Below are 24,358 nucleotides of genomic sequence, written 5' to 3'. Positions count from 1 at the left end.
TAAGGCATCACAAGTGGCAGGGATCTGAGATGTGAGCACTCAGGGAAGGATTTTTTTAGTTGGGCTATTTACAAGGTTTTTTTTTTTTTTTTATAATCACCAATTTAACTCAAATGCCTGAGAAACACTGGGGAGAAAAGCTCTTTAAGGATTTGTTAAGGATTCAAACCCTGCCTTCATGTATGGACTGAAGAAGTTCCCAATCCACTTCTCTGCACCTATTCCTCTAGCACAGCGGGTCTCAAATTTTAACAACCTGAGGACCCCCATTTTGATGTAAAATTTTTCAGGGACCCCCCAAGCCTGGACCTCTCAGCCCCAGGCCCTGCCCCCCACTCCACTCCTTCCCCCAAGGCTACACCCCCACCTCTTCCTGCACCCTCCTCACTACATCCCCCTCCCTCCATCACTCGCTTTCTACCACCCTCACTCACTTTCACCGGGCTAGCACAGTGGGTTGGGATGCAGGAGGGGGTGTGGGCTCCAGCCGGCCAGCGCTTACCTCAGGCAGCTCCCAAAAGGGACCAGCACATCTCTCTGGCAGCGGCTCCTAGGCACCAGGACCAGCTAATAGGAGCTGTGGAGTTGGCGTTGGCGTTGGAGGCGGGGTCAGTGCATGGAGACAACCTCCCCCTTCCCCCCCAGGTCCGCGGGGACATGCCAGCCATTTCCTGGAGCAGCTCGGAGCCAGGGCAGGCTGGGAGCCTGCCTTAGCCCCGCTGTGCCACCAATTTTCTGCACTGTGACCATGATCTGCCTTGTGCCCTCTAGGGAGTCTTTATCCATTGGTGACAGCTTGATGTCGAGGTACAATGAGATGGTAAGAGAAAGCAGCTCTGACTATGAAACTCTTGCCAATGAATGTATAGAGGGTGCTTCAGCAAGTGAAAAATGGACAGTACTAGTAATCCTGCCAGGGACTTTCAGGTGTCACTGTTACTTCTCTAATACATTTGTGGGGAAAAGTCAGCTCGTTTTTGATCAGACAGACTGTACTAGGTTGTCTGTGTTCTAAACTTGCTGCTGCATGACTGATAAACAACACAGGGGAAAGAACTGCTGCCATTTGAAACTCTGTTTTCTCTGATCACCCATGGTCTCATTTGCACTGCCTGTCAGCCTTCTCTTCTATGGAGCAATTTGATCTCCTGTCCACCGTGTGCAGGAGAAAACATTTTGTTTCCTATAAGATGAACATTTAGTTAATTAACAAGTGTAAGAAGAAAACCTTGGTTTATACTGAGCAGGGCATGAGGGGAGAGAGTGATCTGCATGTGAACAAACTGGCCAGTGCTATTCAATGTGCTTCCAACCCTCCCAGCTCGAGCTGGGGAACCCGGGCCAGCTCATTAATTGTACTGAGCATGGCTGGTATTTTGATGAGCTCTAATTCCCAGCAGGTGCTGGGCTTTGTTGCTTATGGACGTTTCAGGGCACAGGGTCACCCTGTCTGCAGCTGCTGCCATAAGCTCATTGCCACTGCTTCCCAGCACAAGAATAGGCAGAGCCTGAGGTTTCTGTCCTCTTTTATCCCACAGTTTGCCTTAAAGTTGTGTATCGATAAAGTCTTGTCCTGGCACATCCCAAAAGAGCTCAGGAGACTGCTAGCGGGTTTCCAGGGGACAAGACAGGAGAAGCCCTCTGCAGTAGGGTGCAGGTGATGTTTGATGCAGAGACAGGTTCTGACACATAGCTTATTTCATACCTATTCTTTCTTCCCATTATGCTTCAGGCCCTAATGTTCCCCCTGACTGCTGACCCAGCAAGGCTCTCCTTTCCAGACTGATTAACCACACTGTCCTGCCTGTGGTCTCTTGAGGGAGGGGCTGGTGAGGTTCTGAGACCATTCACATCCAGGGAGAGGGAGCTGCCTTTGTCCCTAATGTACAAGGTACTTCCTGGGCTGCCAAAGAGCCTTGTCTGAGAGTCCCAAAGCTTGCTGTGGAGTGGGGCTTTCAGTGCCTGTGAGTGAAGATGCTGAGGCTGGCAGCATGACAGAGCAGCAACCGTGAGCTGCCTGTTTCCCATGGCTCCCTCTGCTTGCTTGCTCCTGGCCATGCACTTTGTTTGTCCTGGAATTTTCCCCATCCAGAGTCCCCACCATGTTGCTGGCTTTAGCAGGGCTGTATGGAAACCATTGCCTAGAATTATACCAGAGCAATTCAGGCTTCATTCCCTTAGTCTAGTTCTCAGCTTCCAAGCTGCTCTGTTGAACTGGGAACTCCAGCAGGTGGAAATGCTGTCTGTGCACCTGCCCCACAGCAGCTCAGAATAGGGCAGAGCTGGGTTGCTTCCATTCTGGTCATGGGCCACGTGGTATGCTCAGCACCTTGCCCAGCCCATGTCCATAGCCAGCCAGCCACTCGCACATCACAGCTCTGGGAGAGGAGCCAGGGAAAAGTCTGGGGAAGCAAAAACGGGTGGAGCCATGCGGCGAGCCCATGTGACTCGTCTGGGTGCTCAGACTGCACTGTGGTGAGCACCAAGCTGGGGGTGGAGCTGAGCTCTTAAAGTCATGGTGCAATGAGGTCTGAATTCTGCTCCATGGCCCAGATACAAGTTTAGGGTCAATACCACTCTGTGCAGTGGGTTCCCCCCATAGATTAGTGGGTTTGCCTGGGTTACTGCTTAAGTCCCTTATCATTGCTATCAATCTAGCATCTTCTAGGCACCCCTCAAACTAGACTGAAGGTCCACAAGGTGCGTGGCATTTCTGCCTCCTCTCCTGGAGTTGCTGGGATGGTTCCCTGCTCTCCTCTGGGTTGGAGAGGGAACAAAAGAGACAGCTGCTCCTCTCCCCACTGTTTGCTTTCCTTTGGTAGCTGGGGGTGTTGCTGCTGTTGAGGCTGGTGAAGGCTCTGCAGCATGATCTGCAGGTGGGGAGGTCTCTGTCATGCTCAGCGCCTCCAGGATGAACTCTGTGTTCTCCATCTTCCATTAGGGGACTATTTCTCCTTGGGCTGCTATTTCTGACCTGTGTGCCTCCTCCTTCCCCAACCTCCTTTTTCTGTTTCTCTTCCCTGCCTTGTCTTTGTGTGTCTCCTTCTTTCTCGCCCCTCCCTTTTCCTTCCCCACTCCCCTCCACCTCCATGGGCTTTGCTTCCCCATCTGCTTAACAAGCAGCAGCAAAGGAGTGAGTGTTGACATTTAAAGCATCATCACTGTAGGGCAGGGGTGGCCTCAAGAGTGTGGGCACAAACTCTTACTGGTAGCTGCTCTCACACTTTTTTCTAAAATACTTAATTAGCTTTAGGAAAAACTAATAAATATGCACATATACAGGTGCAAACCATTGTAATTTATTTATTGCTAGCTAGTAAGTCTGTTGCGAAAAGTGATATTAACAAACATACATGTAGCACTTTTCACAGCAGACTTATTCAGCCTTGGCAAGTTTGGAGACAAATTAAGCCCTAGATGTGGGGCCGGGGGAGGCAGTGGGGGCCAAGGAGGCAATGAGGGGCCAGAGTCCGAAGCCCCAGGGCTGGAGGACAGAGCCTGAAGCCAGGCAGCCGGAGCCTGGGGCTGGAGCCTGGAGCCTGGGGCTGGAGCCTGAAACCTCATGGCCAGAGCCTGAACCCCAAAGCCTGAGTCCCACTGCTCTGGGAGGGTGGGGGAACTCACCAGCTGCTCCTCTAGTGTTGTGCCCCAGGTGTGTCCAGAGGGGGGCAGGGCCCAACCCCTGCTGACAGACCCAGCACCAAGGCAGTGCATCCAGGAGCACCATGGAGGGGGAGGGAGAGCCCTGGAACCGCAGCAGGGAAAGGAGCAGAACATGGGACCACCAGGTGGCCCCACGCCTGCAGCTCCTCTGGCAGCTGTACCACCCCCAGCTCCACCCCCAGCCCTGTTCTCCGGTGGGGCTGCTGTACAGCTGGAGCAGACCTTGTGTGGATGGGCTGGGGGCTGTACTGCTAGGCCGGAGGAGCTGCCGGCGTGGGGCCCCCCAGTGGCCCCACGTTCTGCTGCTCCTCTTTCTGGTACGCCGTACCACCTATAAATATCTTGCTGGTACAGCGTACCATACCGTGCCACCCTACTTGCACAGCTGATCCCCACCCATACGATCACTTCTCATTCACTATTGAGCTGTCAACGCTCTCCTCTGATTGGCCCACGATCCCAGCCTCCATCACGACTCGTTATATTTTGAAAAAAGCCCCTTGTGTGTTTTCACCCAGGCTGCCTCATGCTTGGGCAGAACTCCCCATGGCCACTACCTCGTTATTCTCCTTCAAAACCCTCCTTTCCCATGCGATGCCTACAGAAACCTGACGACAGTCAGGAGACTGGTGTGCTGTGCTGACTGCCCGGCGTGCTGCCCGGCACTGTCTCTCTGTTTCCTAGCTGATTGGTCTGTAGATGTTTTCTGTTGTCGTGGACTTTGAGTTTCTGAGCTCTTTGGGACAGGGATTGTCTTTGTGTTCTGTGTTTGTACACCACTAGCCCAGTGGGGCCCTGGTCCAGGCCTGAGACTCCTGGGCACTAAGAGAATACAGTTAATGACCAGAGCAGGGTTATCAGAAAGGGGACACGCTTCAGGCTTAGGGATAGGAGTGTCTTCCGCAGAGCCTGGAGGAGCCCCATTGGCAGTGGCTGTCTTTGACAAGAATGGCTCCAGTCTCCTGGGGTGTGAGCTGGAGGGGCCTGTCGTCCCTAAGCCAGGCGGCTCATCCACACATTGGGCCCTTTACAGTTTTGCTTTTGTCAGCACTTTCCTCGCTCGGGCCATTAGGGATCTTTTTACACTAGAGACATCTGCAGCATTCCAAGGGGCAAATGGATTCCTTCTGGCACTACTTCCGCTGTCTGTAAATTGCTACAAATAACTAGAGTCAAAGTCATTGCGCAGGAGCCCTTTCTTCTCTGCTCTGGGTGAATCATACCCTAAGCAGTCAGAAGAGGCCACTCAAAGGTTTGGTCTTTTCTTCAGGAGCCTGGTCCAAGACACAGGAGAAGTTTGCACTGCTATAAAGTGCCTTCAAACGTGGGAATGAAAGTGGAATGAAGTCAAAGCATCACATGGAGCTGTGTCCATTGCCCATGTCCACGAGGATGGGGTTAAGCACTCAGCACAGGGATGTGGGAGAATTCAGATGTTTCCTAATATGCTGGTCAGACTGATTTCTTCTGCAAAGCCTTTTGCTGCAGGCTGATGGCACATTCCAACGCAGATTCCCAGGAGATGGCAGTTGAGCCCTAAATGCACGGGGGATTTTGTACTGGCATCAGCACACCTTTGCCTAGTGGTCAGTTCCTGCCTTAGCTCTTGTATGGGCAGAAGGATGAACCACCGTCACCTCCTTAATTAGAAGAAACTGAATTCTTCTCTGAGAGCAAGGGAAGTGCTGTAGCTTTTTAACACACTGCTGAGCTGAGTTGCCACCAGAAGCTCTGGGTCTGGCCCAGCTACGTGAACAGACTAATAGGGCTTGTGATGTGAGTTGATGCCTTCATCAGGGCTTGGATGAGATGGATACTAGAACTTGTCAGGGGTGCTGGAACAATTTGTACAGTGGGGGTGCTGAGAGGCAAATTGTTGTATATGACGGAATCCGCTTCAAGCTGGGGGTGCAGCAGCACCCCTAGTTCCAGCACCCGCGGACGTTGTCACCGAGGGGCCAAGCAGCTGTCTAGAGGGACTAAGTAACATCTGCAATGTGCTGTTCCCAGACTTCATCACATAACCTATCGTTTGTGCCCCACCCTGCTTTTATTCTTAACTACGTTCTTTACAAGTAGGGCCTCAGGGACAACCAGAAATGGGACCCCGTTGTGCTAGGTGCTGCACATACACAGACTGGTCTCTTACAGTCTAAATAGACCAGACAGACGTAGGGTGGGAGAAGGGGTCCAACACACCGGCAGTGAACACTGATGGCAGGAAGTGGCTTGTTAGTGCCACGATTGTATTTTTTTGGGGGGTGGTGGATTTACTTAGGAGGAGATCAGCTGAATGGAAAGGGAAGTGAGTGAGGGGGACAGAGCAAGGGAGTGAAGCTGAGGAGACGAGACTGGGAGGGAAGAGAGGGTTGGAACAAACAGCCAATCAGTACAGGGCAGAGAAAGTCCAGTCAAAACTGTAGAAAAGGTGTCTGCTTTGGCTGTTTCTGCAGCTGCTCCTCTGGGCTGGATCCTTTGGCTGGTTCCTCTCTCCAGCTTTCTCCCAAAGCTACATGGTTGGGGGAGGCAGCACCTGATCTAATGCCCCCCAGGGGCTTTTAAAGGCACCGCTGACGTTAGTCCAAACAGAGCAGCACAGCTGTGGGAGGGGTTTGATCAACATTTGATCTTTGACGTGGCTGGGGGTAGATCCATTAATTACCTTGAAAACTAGGTCCACAGCCTTAAACTGGCATTGGCAGTTGACTGGGAGCAAGTGGAGGGACTTGAAGGGCTAGTCGTGGGTGACACTCAAAGTAGCACCTTTGAAATTCAGATACATGGTCAATATTTCTAACTTCAGAGGCAGAAATGATACAGGCCTACAAATTGGCTAATCACATTCAGTAAATCATAACCTTTCCAGCGATGTCTTACATGAGCCATCTTGCATAAAGTATATCTCAGTTGTCATATCCATATCATAAGTGTATTTTCATAAAGAATATGGAGTGTAACATCACACACCTCTAAATATAATGTTTTGCAAAATAAAATCATTTAAAAAAATCTATATTGGTTATATTGCTCACTATGTCCACACTATCATTTGTGTTAGCACAGGTCTTGTTAAAAACCAGCAAAATGTTTTAATTCCCCAAAACTCCTTTGTAGGATTCCAGAAAACAAAATACTGAATGGCCTTGGGGTCGTCAGTGCTGTATTTTAACAAGATTTGTCAAGAACTTCAGGTTATACAGTGGCACTTAATAGTATTAGCAGGAACAATTACTGCTAAGAATGTTTGCCAATCTAGACTATCTGATACTGCCATTTTTAGAATCTTTGCTTTTATGAATGTCTTGTAATTTTATCTTCGGTTCTAGACCTAGTTTTTAATTGAACTTTTTTTTTTAATTGAAAGGCTCTGCTTATCAACTGGCCCCGAAATACTGCTTTACCCATCTCCCAGACAGAACCTCTTTTTATATTGTCCATATCAATAAAATCCTTCCAGTAGTTCTTCCAGTACACTCGCACTGACTTGTATGTGTATTCCCCACCATGGGTCATCAGCCAAGGTTTTAAACCACAACTTTCAGACTTAGGGCTTGGCTACACTTGAGAGTTGCAGCGCTGGGAATTACAGCGCTGGTCATACATCTGTGTAGGGAAAGCGCTGCAGTGTGGCCACATTTGCAGCATTTACAGCGCTGTTGGGAGTGATGCATTATGGGCAGCTATCCCAGCATTCAAGTGGCAGCAACGTGCTTTTCAAAAGAGGGGGGTGGGGTGGAGTGTGACAGGGAGCGGGGGAGAGAGAGAGAGTGGATTTTTGGAGCCGACACTGTGTATCAGCTCCCTGCCTTGCAAAATCAGAAAATTTTCCCGACCCCTTACTCTTAACTGCAAACAGCCTGCAGACCAGATAAGCAGCTGCTCCAAGGGACTCCCTTTCTCTGCCCCACCCCCGCTGTTTCTATCCTCAAGCAAACACTCATCCCACTGCCTGCCTCATTCACAGCAAGGTAGTGGGTTATCTCATTTGATTGTTCCCAGTCAGTTACAGATTGATCACAGCAAACAGGAGCTGTGTTTGTTTTTTAGATAAGCAGCTCCCGGAGCCTCGAGTTCACAACAAAACAAAGAGAGGCAGCATAACAAAACAAAGAGAGTAATTTAGTTAAAAGCATTCTGGGATATCTCCTAATACCCTGGAGGCCAATAACAGCGCTGGTGTGTGGCCACACCTGACGAGCAGCGCTGCATCACCAGCGCTGCACTCGTTATACCCCAAGCAGACCAGGGGCTTGGCTACACTTGAGAGTTGCAGCGCTGGTGGAGGCTTTCCAGTGGTGCAATTAGTAATCGTCCACACCTGCAGGGCACATCCAGCACTGCAGCTCCCTGGCTGCAGCGCTGGCTGAACACCTGGTCTGCTTGGGGTGTAGCGAGTGCAGCGCTGGTGATCCAGCGCTGCTCATCAGGTGTGGACACACAGCAGCGCTGTAATTGGCCTCCAGGGTATTAGGAGATATCCCAGAATTCCTGTTCAGCCACTCTGCTCATCAGTTTGCACTCTACTGCTCTGGCCTCAGGTGACCCGCCCTTTAAATGCCCCGGGAATTTTAAAAATCCCCTTCCTGTTTGCTCAGCCAGGTGTGGAGTGCAATCAGTTAATCTTTCCAGGTGACCATGCCTCCATGCGGCAAACGAGCCCCAGCATGGAGCAATGGCGAGTTGCTGGACCTCATTAGTGTTTGGGGGGAGGAAGCTGTGCAGTCCCAGCTGCGCTCCAGCCGTAGGAATTATGATACCTTTGGGCAGGTATCAAAGTCCATGCTGGATAGGGGCCATGATCGGGACACGCTGCAATGCAGGGTTAAAGTGAAGGAGCTGCGGAGTGCCTATTACAAAGCCCGCGAGGGAAACCGCCGCTCCGGCGCTGCCCCCACGACCTGCCGTTTTTACAGGGAGATGGACGCGATACTTGGGGGTGACCCCACTGCCAATCTGACGACCACGATGGACACTTCTGAGCAGGATGGGGGAAAGGAGGAGGAGGGGGGGGATGAAGGAAACCGCGAGTGAAGCTACTGGAATGGGGGAAGACACCCCAGAGTCCCAGGAGGCATGCAGCCAGGAGCTCCTCTCAAGCCAGGAGGAAGGTAGCCAATCGCAGCAGCCAGCACTTGCTGAAGGACAAGCAGAGGAGCAGGTTACTGGTAAGCGGCTTTTATTTTCAGGATGGAAATGTTTCGGGAGAGGAGGGGGGGTTAGGGCTGCATGAATGCATGCCTAGATGTGGAATAGCCCATTGATGTGGTCTATCACGTCGCGGTAATTGGCTGCAGTAATCTCAAAAGTTTCAGCCAGAGTGTGGGCAATGTGCCTGCGCAGGTTTATAGGGAGAGCCACTGTGGTCCTTGTCCCAGTCAGGCTAATGCGTCCGCGCCACTGTGCCGCGAGGGGTGGGGGGACCATTGCTGCACACAGGCAAGCTGCATAGGGGCCAGGGTGGAATCCGCATTGCTGTAGGAGACCTTCCCGCTCTTCCCTGGTGACCCGCAGCAGCGAGATATCTTCCAGGAGTAACTCCTGTGGAAAATGTTGGGAGACTGTTCAGTGCAGATCCCCCCTGTAGCTGTTTGCTGTCCCCAACACACAGAAACCCCTGCACAGCCCTGAAGCAATCAGTATCCCTTACTCACCATTTCGTGGCTTCTGTTGTGTTATGTGTGCTCTTTTTTGGTATGGGAAAAGTATGATAAAGTGAAGACTGTAAACTCCTTCAGTGTGTGGGAATTACTGTCTGGATGAGATAATGAACAATGCTACCCTGTTAACTGTTGCCATTTTTGCCTTTCAAAAAGCGACCTTGACTGCTGGACTGCCTGGCTCCACCACTGCACAGAGACTACAAAATCTGAGGAAGAAGCCGCGAAAAACCAAGGAAGACATGCTGAACACAGTTATTGATCACTCTGCTAGAGAGAGTAAAAACCTGCAGGACTGGAGAGAAAGGGAAAGCAGGATCCGCCAGAGAAATTGGCGGAGAAACACAGTGGCCAAGAGGAAAAGCACAAAGCAGCTGCTAGGCATCCTGGCGCGCCAAGCGGACTCTATCCAGTCACTCGTAGCCATGCAGGCAGAGCACTACCGTGATGCCTCCTGGCCCAAAGCTTTTTCCCTTCTGCCCCAATGTCAGCTCCAAACCCCCTTCCCCAGCATCCAGGTTCTTACCACCACCAGCTGCCTCCAACACCTGTACGTTCACCAACCAGCCCTGAGAACTACGACCCTTACCCTCTGCACTCAACCCCCATCACCATGCAGTATATGCACCCTGAAGTGCAGCAGTCATTGCACAGCACTCCAGACAGGACATATGCAAACTTGTGACTGTACAGTTCACCAACCCACCCCCCTGCCCTTTTAGGTTCCTGAAATGTTGTGTGTCTGTCAAGGAAGTTTTTTTCTTTTCAATAAAATAATTCTTGGCTTTGAAAACAGTCTTTATTATTGCAGATAGTGAAAGATACCTTAGCCCAGTAAAGAAACAGGCACTGCAAATCATTTTAGGGATAATAGAATCCTAACAGTGTAACCACTGCACTTCACTCCCATGCAAGGCAGCAAACATTACTGTTGGCTTTCAGCCTCAAATTCTTCCCTCAAGGCATCCCTAATCCTTGTAGCCCTGTGCTGGGCCTCTCTAGTAGCCCTGCTCTCTGGCTGTGCAAATTCAGCCTCCAGGACTTGAACCTCGGTGGTCATAGAATCATAGAATCTCAGGGTTGGAAGGGACCTCAGGAGGTCATCTAGTCCAACCCCCTGCTCAAAGCAGGACCAAACCCAACTAAATCATCCCAGCCAGGGCTTTGTCAAGCCTGACCTTAAAAACCTCTAAGGAAGGAGATTCCACCACTTCCCTAGGTAACCCATTCCAGTGCCTCACCACCCTACTAGTGAAAAAGTTTTTCCTAATATCCAACCTAAACCTCCCCCTCTGCAACTTGAGACCATTACTCCTTGTTCTGTCATCTTCTACCACTGAGAACAGTCTAGATCCATCCTCTTTGGAACCCCCTTTCAGGTAGTTGAAAGCAGCTATCAAATCCCCCCTCATTCTTCTCTTCTGCAGACTAAACAATCCCAGTTCCCTCAGCCTCTCCTCATAAGTCATGTGCTCCAGCCCCCTAATCATTTTTGTTGCCCTCCGCTGGACTCTCTCCAATTTATCCACATCCTTCTTGTAGTGTACATAGGGAACACATACTCTGTCACAGTGTCACTGGAACACTGTCAAGGTCCTGCTCACCTTGGACTCTAGTCCTTCTGCTCCTTGCAGAATGGTCTGTCCATTTTTCTTAGCATGGAGTCCCCAGTGAAAATTGTCTGTCTTCTTTGGCCAGTTGTGGATGCTCTCTTGGGCTTGTCCAAGGTCAGTCTGGTTTAAACAGAGCAGCAGTTCTCAGTTCCTTCCTGCACTATCTGTAGGTCCTTTCCTCCAGTTGGTTCTTGCAGCTTGTTCTCTTCAGGTGTCTTGCTCAGCTCCCAGTAGTGATTCCATACGTCCATCTGTGAAGTTATTCTTTGGGGTCTCCTACTTCTGGTGCTGATAAATTTCTAGTCTTCTTCTTTATTTCCTTACCAACCCTTTTCATGTGATTTCATTGCCTACATGTAAGATGTGCTCTGTTATACAGAAGATCTTAACTCTGCCCTGTAGTGCCATCATCCTGAGGAGAAAAATAAATAACTCTGAAAACAATCTAATATGTGTTTAAAAATCAATTAAATCTAGTTGGGACCATAAACACTAAAATGCCCTAATCATAACTGTATGGTTATTGCAACACATCATTACAAGGTAGGGTTAAGGCTATTTGGATGCCTTACCTGTGTATTTCCACAGTTTAACTTATTTGGATTTATTTTAATTTAATTTGAACTGTTGATTTCTGAATGTAGATTTTTCATGAATAACTAATTGAGAAAAGGTGTATTGGACCCTTGATCCCTGATTTTCTCATTTTCCATTTTTGGTGGGAGGCATGTTGCACTCCCACCCCAGGGGCCAGCTCCCCTCTTGTGCTAGAGGAGAAAGCTGCTTGCAAGGTCCCTTCTGGTGCCCCATGCCCACAGCCCTCAATGGAAGCCAGGCATGGAGCCCTCCTGCCATCAGGGGAGGTGGGGTGTGGTAGCATGAGGGAGCAGGCAGGGAGGATTCTCTTGTTCTTTCATCAGCTGTTGATTCTCCGCTGCCTATTTGTAATGGCAGACTCTGTCACACAAGCCTTGGCCCTCTATGACTCAGCCCTAGCCCAGGCCTGGCCAGCATTAGCTGCACCCCAAGTAGGGCTTAGCCATCTGCCTGGGGTTTCCACGATGGCCATGTGTGAAGGGACTCCAGGAAGTCAAAGAGGACTGTAGAGAGCCAGCAGGACTCCCTAAGCTCTGTCACTGCGGGTATCATTCAGGACGTGCTGCCTATGTTTGGCTCCACATCCAGGGAACCAGCATTTGATCACATAATTGAAGACTAGTTCAGATCTAGAGGGGAGTGTTCTCTAGTGGTTACCAAGCCTTGTGTGTCTGCCCCACCAAGCCTCTATCTGCTCCCTTCTGCTCCTATCCCCCTTCCAATCCCTGCCTCTTCCCCTCCCCTGCTGCTATCTCCACCTAGCTCCCCCCCGCTCAATTCCTCCTGCTCTCTCCCCTCTGCTCCTGCCTGTCCCTAGCTCCTGCCCATGTTACCCCGCTCTGGTCCTATCCTATCCTGCCCCCAGCTCTTGCGTGTCTCTCCCATTTGTTCCTATTCCCCCTCTCGTCTATTCTCCCCTGCCGACATCTCCTATCCACCCCCGCCAGGTTTGTATCTCTCCCTCTCCCTGCATCTCTTCCCACCCACCCCAGAACTGCTTCACCCCTCTACATTCCAGCCAGCCTGCTCCTCCTCCATGCTGCCTGGGCTCCAGCAGGTTTAGCATTCAGAAGCACAATCACCCTGCTCTCAGATCTGGTGACTGGCCCCACAGTGGCCCCTGACAGCTGGGACCAGCAATTGCAGGGAAAGTCCTGCTCAGTCCCTGCTTCCCTAGGTTGGTGTATGCACAGCTGCTTAGTGGGATGGCTCATTTGCAGTCCAGGTGGCATGTAGGAGATGGGAGGGGATGCAGCATACACAGTCCATAGGGTTACCACATACCCAAACGAGTACACTGCTGAGGGTGTGTGGAGGGGGGAAATCTGGGGAGGTACTCTTTCTTGGGGGTGCTGTAGGAGGTACTTGTGGTGGGGTTCTCACTAGAGGTGGGGGGCAGTGTTGCTCCCCATTGCGGTGGCAGGATGGCTGGTGGAAGCTCAGGATTCAGCAACAGCCATCAGTCAGCACATTCCTGTGGGGACTACCTCCCCAGGGCTGGGAGCCAGGGCCTGGGTGGGCCGGATCTGGCAGCTGTGGCTGCAGGGGAATGGACCAATCAACTGCGGATGCAGGGACGGGACCAATCAGGAAGTGAACCAGTCCGGGCTCTTTCTGAGTTGCAACATCTGCTCTGCAAAAATCCTAGACATTATTTGAAATATCTGCCTGTACAGAGGACTAGGATTGCCAATCCTCCTGGTTTCGCCGGGAGTCTCCCGGAATTGGGATCTATCTCCTGAAGGCTACTGAAACCAAACTGGGAAATTTTAGATGCTAAAAGTCTGGTAGCGCAGCAGGGCTAAGGCAGGCTCCCTGCCTGCCCTAGACCCATGCCACTCCCGGAAGTGGCCAGCACATCCCTGTGGCCCCTGGGGGTGGAAGGATGGGGGGTGGTGTCTGTGTGCTGCCCCTGCCCCAAGTGCCGACTCCGTAGCTCCCATTGGTCAGGAACTGCAGCCAATGGGAGCTGCGGGGGGTGGTGCCTGCAGGCAGGGCAGCGCGCAGAACCCCCTGTCTCCCCACAGGGGCCGCAGGGATGTGCTATTGTCCCAGCTATCCAGAAGCAAGCAGGCACTTACTCAGCAACTAGAGGAACTGAAGAGGCAGCTAGAGGAAGAGACCAAGGTATTAATAACTGTTGAGTGGATGCTAAGCTCTAAGGAAATATTGGACCTGATTTCATTAAGAAAACATTTTATATTCTAGATCTGAAACAGCATTGATATCTAAATCTTCATCTTTTAAATGCAGCATTGGTGCATTATAAGCATTGAAGCCTAAATCTTAATACCCTATATTGTCATTCTGGAGTGATATACACAGTAAAGAATAGAATGTTCATAGTTTAACAGGAGTCCTGGCTAATTCTAGAAGGTCTCTGATGGTGACCCACTAAAATTAATTTCAGTTGTAGGTAACCTGTACCCTGGATCTTAGTCTTAACATTGTTGATCTGTAACCTGCTAGGGTCGATCATTTCCAGTCAGGGAGATATACAACCCACAATAAGGAACATTCATCTTTGTCTTCTCCTAGTGGTCAGGCCACATAAGAGATTCATGAGTCAGCAATAAGTATGGCAGTGGCTCTCAACCTTTCCAGCCTACTGTACGCCTTTCAGGGGTCTGATTTGTCTTGTGTACCCCCATGTTACGTCACTTAAAAACTACATGTCTACAAATTCAGACATAAAAATAAAAAAGTGTCACAGCACACTATTACTGAAAAATTGCTTCTTTCTCATTTTTACCATGTAATTATAAAATAAATCAATTGGAATGTAAATATTGTACTTACAGGTTAATGTATAGTATGTAGAGCAGTATAAACACGTCATTGTCTGTATGAAGTTTTAGTTTGTACTGACTTCGCTAGTGCTTTTCATGTAGCCTGTTGTAAAACTAGGCAAATATCTAGATGAGTGATGTACCCCCGGAAGACCTCTGCGTATCCCCGGGGTACATGTACCCTTGGTTGGGAACCACTGAGCTAGGGGACTTAGTCTTTTGCTGAAGCAGTAGAGGCACATGCTTTGAGTGTGGGAGGATCTGGGTTCATTCGCTGCCTGTGGCCCAAGTGCAGTCAGTTACAAGTTGATAGTATTTTGTTCAATTTCTAGGCTAAGAATGCACTGGCCCACGCCTTGCAGTCTGCTTGCCATGACTGCGACTTGCTCCGGGAGCAATATGGGGAGGAGCAGGAAGCCAAGGGTGAGCTGCAACATGCCCTGCAACAGTGAAGTTGCCCAGTGGAGAATCAAATACGAGACAGACGCATTCGGCGCACAGAGGAACTGGAAGAGGCCACGTACGTGCTGGGATGGCAAGGGGGCTGGAAGTGTCCAAATTTTCTCTAGTATCTATTGGACTAAATATAGAGCCTCTTATTGTAAGACACTGCATCATTTCACCTGAGATTTCATGAATCTTCTATAGTTCAAATCAACTTAATCATTTATTGGAATGGGAACAACAATGCATTTGACATTGAATCAATTTATTAACTGCACAGACCAAGCGATATCACATACTGTTAGGACCAAGTTTCTAGTGTTTTTTATTTTCACAATGACTGCACTGAAAAGAACAATGACACTGGAATAGCACAGAGACTTCCTTACTTCTGCCTGGTCTCAGGACAACTGTTTAGTAAGTTTAGAAAACAAATTAAACTTGTAAATATATAAGAATAGCAGTTCCACTAGCTATCAAAGCTATTACAAAGACTATCAGTCCTCATGTTTTAGGTCATAATTTCTTCGCTAGATATACCCAGAATGGAATTTGCACCTGCGTTATAATATTGCACAAGCAAGTGGATTATGAGGCTTTTACACTTCTCTTCACTTTTACTGGGTCACCATCAGGAGCTGTCTAATTCTAGAAGGTCTCTGACTTTGGCTGCTATTGGAGAAAGAATACCAGATTAATCGTTGGGCTTTCCTGGTGCTTCAGTTTCTTGTGAAGACATGCATCCAGATGTAAAGATTTAGAAGCAGGCTAAAGTGTTAGAAGAGCATGTACTTAACTACATAAGTTGATTATTATTTACTTTCTTTAAGGAAAAAAGTTGCTCAGTGCCTGCAAGAAGCTGAGGAGCAAGCTGAAGCTGTGAATTCTAAATGTGCTTCACTGGAAAAGACTAAGCAGAGGTTCCAAGACGAAGTGGAGAACCTGATGATTGATGCTGAGAGAGAAAATTCACTGGCAGCTGCTTTTGATGAGAAACAGAGGATTTCTGACAAGGTGCCATATGAGATTTGAGATGAGCAATGGTACCTTTTAAACTTCTCAAGGGCCCAAATCTACAGTCCTCACCCAAGAAAAAATTGGAGCTGTAGAAGAGCCTAATCATCTGTAGATCCTTCAGAAGGTGGCTATGTAGTAAAATGGGTTTCAGATGATATGGAGACATGAACAAAGTAAACAACAGTTTTAAACACTGGTAGTTAATCAACCATCTTTGATGTCTTTCAGGTTCTGGCTGAGTGGAAGGCAAAGTATGAGGAGAGCCAATCTGAGCTGGAAGCTTCCTTAAAGGAATCACGGTCACTAAGCACAGAACTTTTCAAAATGAAAAATGCCTATGGGGAAACCTTGGAACAGCTTGAAACAATCAAACGAGGAAACAAGAATTTACAGCGTAAGTCGTTTTCTTTGGGCGGCTTGTTTCCTTTTCATATTCCTGTTAGAACAATGATAATGCACAATACATAAGAGACATTCAGTATAATAATTTGCACTTCTGATGCCATTTATGGCCAAGGATTTCAGAGCCCTTACAGAGCCCCATTTTAACACAGAGAAGTTAAAATGACTCTCCCAAGGTCACAGAGCAAGTTTGGACAGAATCAGGAAAATAAAACAGAAACCCTAGCTCTCAGTTATATGCTTTAGTGCCAGATTTTCAAAGAGAGTTAGGCACATAGGCATTTTTGAAAATCCTATTAGGTTCTGTATTGTTAGGCACCCAAATTCCTTTGAAAATCTGGCCCTTAGCCATAAGACCTATTGTAGCCAGGATACAGTGCCATGTAGGCCTAGAAATACTGAGATTTTTACTGTCCAGTCCATACCCCCAAAATGTCTACATGCCCACTGGCCCATCAGGTATCTTGCTGCGGTGCCAGAAATCCGGGCAATAGAAAGCAGTACTCAAGAGGCTGACCTGATGTCACTAGCAACTCCGCTTTTTGAAAGTTCCATTTTGCAGAAGTGATGCTAACAAATATTAAGAAGGACAATGTTGTCAAACTAGTGGGATAACAGACACCATCATTAAGAGACCCTCCAGCCTGTGGATAGGATGGAGCTAACTAAAGCTTCACTGAGGCACTTGTTCTAGCTCTTTTGATGTCCCGAGTCTGTAGTAGCTGCACATTCTGCAGCTTTATCTATTTTATTTTCCCATGTGTATCTGTATAAGGGATACACAGTCACTCGAGCTAAATTTTAGAGCTTCTCACTTTTCTCTGGCTCCTCTTCACTTTATGCCATTTGTGGTGTTTATTTCGTAGTGGAAATAGCTGACGTTACTAAGGAAATTGCAGAAAATGGCAAAACCATCCATGAACTTGAAAAGGCCAAAAAACAGACTGAGATAGAAAAATCTGATATGCAGATGGCTTTGGAAGAGGCAGAGGTGAGTTCATTTGAAATATCAGAGGAAGAGAAGAATATTCTGTGCAGGGTTCTGGACTTGCACAGAGCATTTATGTGGGTGACCATTGCTAATGCCCCCTAATCAGATCACTGGGAGAATGGACCCCAAAGAATATTGTTTTTCTGAAATTTAATTTTTGCATTATTACCCACTCTCCTAAAGGCAACTCTTGAGCATGAAGAGGCCAAAATTCTTGGAGTTCAGCTTGAACTGACCCAAGTGAAATCAGAAATTGATAGATCATTGAGAAAGATGAAGAAATTGATCAGTTAAAGAGGAACCATGCGGAGTGCTCTAGATGCAGAAATGCAGAGCAGAAATGAAGCCCTGAGGCTAAAGCAGAAGGTGGAGGGGGATCTGAATGAAATGGAGATCCAGCTGAGCCATGCCAGCCGCCTGGCTGCAGATGCACAGAAGCACTTGCTGAGTGTCCAAGGAGTGCTCAAGGTCTTTGATTTAACTCTCCAACTGATACTTTTTTATGAATCATACAAACAGTAGCCAGCATGCTCTGTAACAAAATCAACTCTTCTTTATATGTAGGACACGCAACTGCACTTGGATGATGCTCTCCGAGGCCAAGATGACTTGAAGGAGCAGGTGGCCGTGGCTGAGCGCAGAGCTAACCGGATTCAGGGTGAAACTGAGGAGCTAAGGACATCTCTGGAACAGTCAGAGAGGAGCAGGAAAGTGGCTGAACAGGAGCTCATGGACACTACTGAGCGTGTGCAGCTCCTCCATGCTCAGGTAGTTTACATTGCAAGGCCATACACATTCCTGGTTCTACAGAAACACCGAGTAATAACCAATAATAATTCCAGGATCTTTTCATATCCTTTCCAAGGACAAAGGATCAGAGACTCAAGAGCTACTTCACTCTCTCTCTCTTTTGTAGAACACCATCCTTATGAATACAAAGAAGAAGCTGGAAACCGATATTGCCCAAATCCAAAGTGAGGTGGAGGAGGCCATTCAAGAGGCAAGAAATGCTGAAGAGAAGGCAAATAAGGCAATCACAGATGTAAATGTTTCATTTCATTTACTTCTTTTACCATTTAGCGTTTTCCCTGTGTGCTGTGAGATAAAGTGTGTGGTGTCTGAGTCTAGATGAGAGATCTGTCTGCAGCCATGTATAAAGATGCAGGGGGTTACATGGGGCAGTGGGGCTGGTGTGCCAGGGATCAATGCAGCCTTTAGCAGTTTCACAGAATCATAGAAATGAAGGGCTGGTGGGGAACTCAAGAAATCATTTAATCTGTTCCTTCCAATGAAAAGATTAAGTAAACCTAGGCCATACCTGACAAGTGTTTGTCTAACCTGTTCTTAAAAACCTCCAATGACGGAGATTCCACAACCTCACTAGGTCACCTGTTCTAGAGCTTACTATCCTTCTATGGTTAGAAAGTTTCCCTAATATCCAACCTGAATCTCCCTTGTGGCAAACTAAGCCAATTATTTCTTGTTCTACCATCCGTGGACATGGAGAACAACTGATCATCATTGTCTTTACAACCTTTTACCAGTTTGAAGGCTGTTATCATGTCCTCCCTCAGCCTTCTCTTCTCTAGACTAAATTCAAGACTCCCTTTCAACCTTCCCTCATAAGTCGTGTTTTCTAAACCTCTCATCATTTTTGTTGCTCTCTTCTGGACTCTTTCCAATTTGCTCATATTTTTCTTAACGTGTGGTGCCCAAAGCTGGACACAGAACTCCAGTTGAGGCCTCACCAGTGCGGAGTAGAATGGAACACTTACCTCCAATTTGTGTGACTGTGTAAGAAATAAAACCCAAACTGAGTACCTGTACTGAGCCCACAGGTTCCCAGATCAATGTAAGTGTTCCTGTGTAATAAGTGCAGGGAGAGGTTACTGATATTCTACAGAATAGTACATACCACTAAGGAACAATTTGTGTTTAGTTGCAAAAGAGAATTTAAATCATAAATATTGTTAAAAACATAGCTAAGGCCAACATATTAGTCTGGAAACTCATAACATCTCCAGGGGCAGTCAGTGAATGTTGCTGATACTTGGATTCAGTTTATAAGGAAGAAAACTCAGAAGAAAGGAGATACAAAATTTACACAATTTAGAAATAATGGTTCCTTGTGGCTTCACAGAATAGCAGGTGCGACAAAATTCCTCCTCTGCCTTGGTAGGTCCTGTGCTTTTTGGCAGAATTGTTCACCTCAGAGGTTCACGGCAGCCCTCAGTTTGGCCACTTCTGCTAGAGGCTCAAACCTCCTGTTCACTCAGCTAACCTGATCACTGGCCAGCATGGGGGGAAGGGAGAATAATCCTCGCAGTGTCTGTGTGTCCCACTTAGTGCATTAGGGACAGGCCAGATCCCTTTCCAAATTAGACCTTCCCTTCTGGTGTTTCTCACAGACCAGATCAACTCCTCCTGTGTCCAATAAGGAGTTGGAGGATGGGGGGAACCTGGGCCCATCTTCTACACCAGGTTCCAGCCCAGGGCCCTGTGGACAGCAGCTATCTACAATGTCCCCTGTATCAGCTGTGTGACAGCTACAACTCCCTGGGCTACTTCCCCATGGCCTCCCCCCAGCACCTTCTTTATCCTCACTGCAGGATCTCCCTCCTGAAGCCTGATCATGTTTGTACTCTTCAGTCCTCCAGCAGCACACCTTCTCACTCCCTCCTCACTAACTGATGGGAGGTCCTTTTTAAACCAGGTGTCCTGATTAGTCTGCCTGCCATGATTGGTTCTAGTATGTCCTTAATTGGCTCCAGGTGTCTTAATTACCGTGCCTGTCTTAATTGGTTCTAGCAGGTTCCTGATTGCTCATCCCCCTGCTCTGGTCACTCAGGGAACAGAAAATTGCTTATCCAGTGGTCAGTATATCTCCCTTCTACTACTCTGCTGTATCCCACTGGCCTGGGTCTATCACACAGGTTAAATGGTCAGCTAACTTGTTCACTTTGTATTGTGCATCTAACAGCAGCCATCACCTTCCCCCAGAACTAGTTGCCTTGCACAGCTTACAAAATATGCCCTGTCCATATGCAGCTAGCATCACCTCTTTAGGCAGCTAATATACCTGTTCAGCTAAGCTCTGCTGGTGAATCTCCTAAGCAGCTAGCCCTTGTTCTGAAGTTAGTGGGCGTGTGGCGCTTAGGCGTGCAATTACTGACCTAGCACTTGTGTGAGGCACAGCCATTTCTACACGTACAGCTCAGAACTTCATAGAATTTTGCATTGTACTTTGTAACTTTAGAGTCAGTTCTTTTCAAATGTAGCTGTATTGCTCACTAACGCCTATTATGATATATTCCCTGAATTTCCCTGGGGATAGTCTGAGCTTTGGAGACCAAAATGCTAGGCTGCACACACGCTAATTTTGTTTTAAATAACATTTGTATTGTTTTAAATCTTTTCCGCAACCTCAAAGGTAATCACAAAAGTTGTCCGTGTCTCTCACTGAAGGGTGGCAAGAAGCAGCTTCAGAAGCTGGAGTCCAGGGTATGTGCTGGAGCTGAAGGCTGGTGGTGAAGAATATAATTTCAACCTCTGCCTCCTGTAGTAGAGTTGGTGCCTAATTTCTCAATTACTTCCCCAGATCCAAGAGCTCGAGTCCGTGCTGGAAGGAGAGCCGAAACAAGCTGCAGATGCCATCAAAGGCATTCAGAAATATGAACGGTGCATCAAGGAGCTGATTTTCCAGGCAGGTGCAAAAGAGAGAATCCACCTGAAATGTTTTTTCTCATCAAAAGCATAAAGGTAACCTGGTGTGGTCTCTTTTCAATAGGGTGAAGAGGACAAAAAGAATGTGCTGAGGTTACAGGACTTGGTGGATAAACTTCAGTTGAAAGTCAAATCCTACAAGAGAAGTTGAGGAGGCTGTGTGTCATTTAACAGGAACAAACATTCATTTACAATTTGCTGAGATGCCCACTTCAGCTCTGATACTGGATCCCAGGATGTCACTTCTCCTTGGGCTTAGTTCCTTTTGTGTTTTGGTTACAGGATGCACAAGTCAATGTTCACCTCTCTAAATTCAGGAAAGTACAGCACGAGCTGGAGGGGGCTGAGGAACGAGCAGATGTTGCTGAGTCTTAGGTCAATAAGCTTAGAGCTAACGAACCGAGAAGTTACCTCCACAAAGGTAAGCCATTAATGTTAGATGCAACTGTGCAGTTTGTACTGAATGCCTGCAGGTGATTAATTTGTCTTAGAAATCACAGCTATGCTCACCAGTAAGATAGACTTCAGACTTCCCTATGACAAACAAAGGAATAAACCTCAAGAACTTAGTGTACAAAAAAGGCAGAATTAAGACTAAGGAGCCACAATCTTTGGTGGTGTAACTCCATTGAAATCACTTTGGTCCTAAGTTTGTAATGGGATGTGATCTTTTATCTTGGTAGTGTCATCGGTATGGCCAGTGCTCAGAAGCTACCTACAGAAGAAGGGTAGAAATAACATGATCACCCTAAAAATGCCTAATGTAACTTCCATTTAAGTAACTATTGGCTCCTCATAATTTACCTTAACATATTCTGTATGAGTTCCTGGTCAAAGCTGCATTGCCAGTTCCATTTTCCGTTTTTTCTATACTGCAGCCCTTTATGGCTTGCACTGTTCATAATATCTCCTACTTGCTTTCACCTTCCACATCCAACCTTCTTAGCTCCTTTCCTTCTGAACAAGAGGCAGTGGATGGGAGGGACTGACCCCTAGTGGAGCCTACCCACACTGCTCCTTCAATTATCTCACCTCTTCAGCACTCTCAGGACACTAGAAAACCTGAGCTGGTAGAGCTGAGTGAATAACTGATTTTTCAGTTCAAGTTTTGCCCTGAAAAAACAACAACTGGTTCAGGGACTGAAATGAAAAACCAAAAAGTAAGAACATAAGAACATAAGAACGGCCATACCGGGTCAAACCAAAGGTCCATCTAGCCCAATTTCTGTCTACCGACAGTGGCCAATACCAGGTGCCCCAGAGGGAGTGAACCTAACAGGCAATGATCAAGTGATCTCTCTTCTGCCATCCATCTCCATCCTCTGACGAACAGAGGCTAGGGACACCATTCTTACCCATCCTGGCTAATAGCCATTTATGGACTTAGCCACCATGAATTTATCCAGTTCCCTTTTAAACATTGTTATAGTCCTAGCCTTCACAGCCTCCTCAGGTAAGGAGTTCCACAAGTTGACTGTGCGCTGCATGAAGAAGAACTTCCTTTTATTTGTTTTAAACCTGCTGCCTATTAATTTCATTTGGTGACCCCTAGTTCTTGTATTATGGGTCAATGTATGTATAAATTGTTTTGGGTCAGATGAATCTTTCCTTTGACCCCAAAGCTTTTTTTTTTCCCTTCAGTTTTTTATTCAGTTTTCAGTTGTTTGGGGGTGTTTTTCACCCCCTATTTGTTTAAAATTCTAAACAAAACCATTTTAAAATGAAGTCAAAACTTCTAGTTTTGAAATGGTCAGAAACAAAACATTAACTTTTTTTGAAGAAAAAAAAGTTTTGCACAAAAATATTTGCTGGATTTGGTGTGAATTTGTGAGTAGTTTGAGTGCCCTGGAAAATGCATTTTTAAGTGAATTTATTATTTGCTGGAAAATTTCTACTCATCTGTAAGGGCTGGATATTTCCCACAAGGTTACTGTTATATCCCCACAGTTTACCCTTCTACTGCACATTTTTAGGGACAAATTTCAAAAGTATCCTGTATAATTAGGGACTCAGGACAGTCAGGTTCAAATCTTGGCCCTACCACAGGCTTTCTGTGTGATCTTGGGCAAGTCACTTAGGACTAGATTCAGAAGGGTACTTAGGTGCTTAACTCGCAGTTTTAGGCTCCGCTGCGATGCACAAAACTCCTGTCAAACCCTGTCGGTGCTAAACGCACTCAGAGCCTATATGTTCAGGGTAAAAGTTCCCTTAGTGCCTAGGAGTCTGTTTCTGCGCATGTGCCTGGACACCTGTCTCCTGCCTAAGCCTCAGAGTGATTCATGAACAGGGGGAAGAGAGGCGTTTGGCTGCCTATTCTCTGTATGGGGCCTGATCCAGGCTGAAGCTGGTTGCTGGATCAGGCCCCATTCAAAATCCAGCTGCCAGAGAAGGAGGTCGTGACAGCAGTGCCCACGGTACGCCTTTTACCTCAGTGGTTAGAACATTTACCTGGGATTTGTGGTACCCAGGCTCAATTCCTTCTTAAGGGAGAAAGATTTTGAACACAGGTTTCCCTCCACTTAGGAGAGTGCTCTAACCACTGAGCTATGGGCTAGGCTGACATGGGGGCACTCTCAGCCTCTCCTGTTGAAGCTTTCCCACTGTGGGGAAATAATTAAATGATCAGTGGCATGCTCAGATACTACAGTGATGAGTAGCACTCTAGAAAAGTCAACAAATACTTTTCTCCATTACATTCCATTTCTCCTAGGGTATCACTCTCTATAACCCCTGCACTGCCCTCGGCTGCTTGCACCATTCAGAAACTCATAGATTATAGTTCTATTTCCTTCCGCTGTCTCTTAGCAAAGCTAGACAGTTCCATCCAACCTCCATGTGCTCCCCTGTGTGGCTTTTGAATATGCAAACAAGTGAGCGCACAACACTTGCAGGTGCCATTTTTTAAATTGGCCGAGGGCAGCTGAAAATCCAATCTTAATGTCTAAAAGGAATAAACAATGTTCCTCTCTTTCCAGGTAGTAATAGAAAGGGAAGAGTGAGCTTCCTTCAGGACAAAAACAGGAAATATGCATAATGTATATTTCCCCTGTTGCTGACTGCTTGTAGCTGTGGTGTGGTTGTCCCTCTCTTACACTTACAGAAAACAAAGTTCCCTTTGCTTACAGAGATGACCAGTCTCTTCTCTCTGTCTCTACTGATGTATATGTCTCAATAAAGCAATTATTTACTGTTTGAGTTGCTCAAAACTGACCTCTGGGGAGAGTACAGATTTTTTTTTTAATTTTTTTTTTTTTTGCACACAGAATTCATTTCATTCGTTTACTTCTGCATCCCTCCACCAGAGAGCAGTGTAGGTGCAATCTGTGAGCAGAGAGCCATCACGGCTTTGGTTCCCGCGAAAGTAGGGTGATCAGATGTCCCGATTTTATAGGGACAGTCCTGATTTTTGTGTCTTTTTCTTATATATGCTCCTATTACTCCCCACCCCCATCTCGATTTTTC

General features: G+C 47.4%; 1 pseudogene; it reads left to right on the top strand.

The window, feature by feature from the left end:
• Positions 1–799: 799 nt before the first annotated feature.
• LOC120383129 lies at positions 800–24,045 on the top strand (annotated as a pseudogene).
• The last annotated feature ends 313 nt before the right edge of the window (positions 24,046–24,358 follow it).

Source organism: Mauremys reevesii, linkage group 15 (assembly GCF_016161935.1).
Source record: "Mauremys reevesii isolate NIE-2019 linkage group 15, ASM1616193v1, whole genome shotgun sequence".
Lineage (NCBI taxonomy): Eukaryota > Metazoa > Chordata > Testudines > Geoemydidae > Mauremys > Mauremys reevesii.
Note: the sequence above shows the minus strand (reverse complement) of the source record. Positions and strands in the feature narration are given on the sequence as shown.